Source organism: Poecilia formosa, unplaced genomic scaffold, assembly GCF_000485575.1.
Source record: "Poecilia formosa unplaced genomic scaffold, Poecilia_formosa-5.1.2 Scaffold1008, whole genome shotgun sequence".
In the NCBI taxonomy this organism is placed as follows: Eukaryota; Metazoa; Chordata; class Actinopteri; order Cyprinodontiformes; family Poeciliidae; genus Poecilia; species Poecilia formosa.
In genome coordinates this window covers 11,123-12,572 of record NW_006800947.1, presented here as the reverse complement: position 1 = coordinate 12,572, position 1,450 = coordinate 11,123, and positions in this window count along the sequence as shown.

The window sequence follows — 1,450 nt, the reverse complement described above, 5'->3', positions numbered from 1 at the left end:
CAAATTCTTTGATTGAGGTGTGCAGATTGTAACAGTATCTGGGACACCATGTTTAAATTGCATCCAACTGTGTTATATGATGGTAAAGTTAGCGGTGCTAGCAGATTTTTTCTCAATGAGTTGTATAGGATTTTTATTGTATTCTATGACAGAACATTTGTTCTGTTATAGAAACAGGGGGAAATGAATGGAATTGATCTAATAAGCAAATTTTTAGTTTGGATCTCTCTTTACTTTTCGGAAAAAGAGGTTATTGAAGTTAAATCAAAATTAATAAAATATGAGCTAACTATTTGGATATGGAGAAAGCAAAATTTATAAATTGAATACACTAAACTTAATATTACTTGTCAAATAATTTACATAAAACAGTGTTTCTTAAAACAAGGAAGGTGATTGTTGGATTGTTGCATCCCTATTTATATGATTTAAAATAAGTTTTTTAACTAGGACATCCAGGAAGGTCTAAACTAAATATTTACATCATTTAATGAAGCTGTATCGAATCTCTCCCCAAAACTGAAATGCATTGATAATTGATGAACAATATAAAAAGGGTAATTCATTATCCAATTAAATATTTTATAAATAGGTTTTCAAAAGAATAAGTCGATCAAAGGTAAAAATGGTTGAAATTTTGGGATTTAAAACTATGATTGGAATAAAGTAAGTCATTTTGATATTTAGTGACACGGTGAACTTTACTCATGTAAAACAGGCTGATTATTCTTTAAGGTTTTAAAATAGAAAATATGATGATTGAAATTAAATTGGTATAAATTGGAGATTTAAAATGATCAATTATGGAACTCCTTCTAAAATATGGTTAAGATTTGGGTTCAGCACGATAGGAAACATTTATTTCTCTGGTGTAGGCTTTATATAAAAATAGGGTCAAAATATTGACAAAATACAATTCTAAAGGAGAAGCTTCTTAAAATTCGAAGTTTACTGAGTTATAATACAAAAGGAAAATTACTGGAAGAGACTTAACATAAGGAAATAAATGATAATTAGGAATAAAGTTTTAAAGAGAAATAAATAAAACTAAAAGTTACCACAAAATCTCTTCCTTCCTGACAATGAAGTAACTATTAAAATAAGATTTGATAACAAGACCAATATATGACTTGAAACAATAAGGAATAATTAAGAGTATTAATCAATAAATCAGTGCAAATAAAACATTAATTCAAATTGGAAGGAATTACTTGTTAAAATACATTAAGGAGCTCTAGATAGGTGACAGACTCTGTTCCAGTATGCCGACCAGCTGATGACCTCATTGAATAACAAAGAACCACAACCTGGTGTGACTGAGGATCTTCCCTGGCCGGAGGACGACCTCACACCTAGATGTTCATCAGGATTTCTTTCATTCTACTCTGCTTTTGATGTCATCAAATTGGAAAAGAGGGAACAATTGGAAAAGAGGGAACGACCTCTTTGC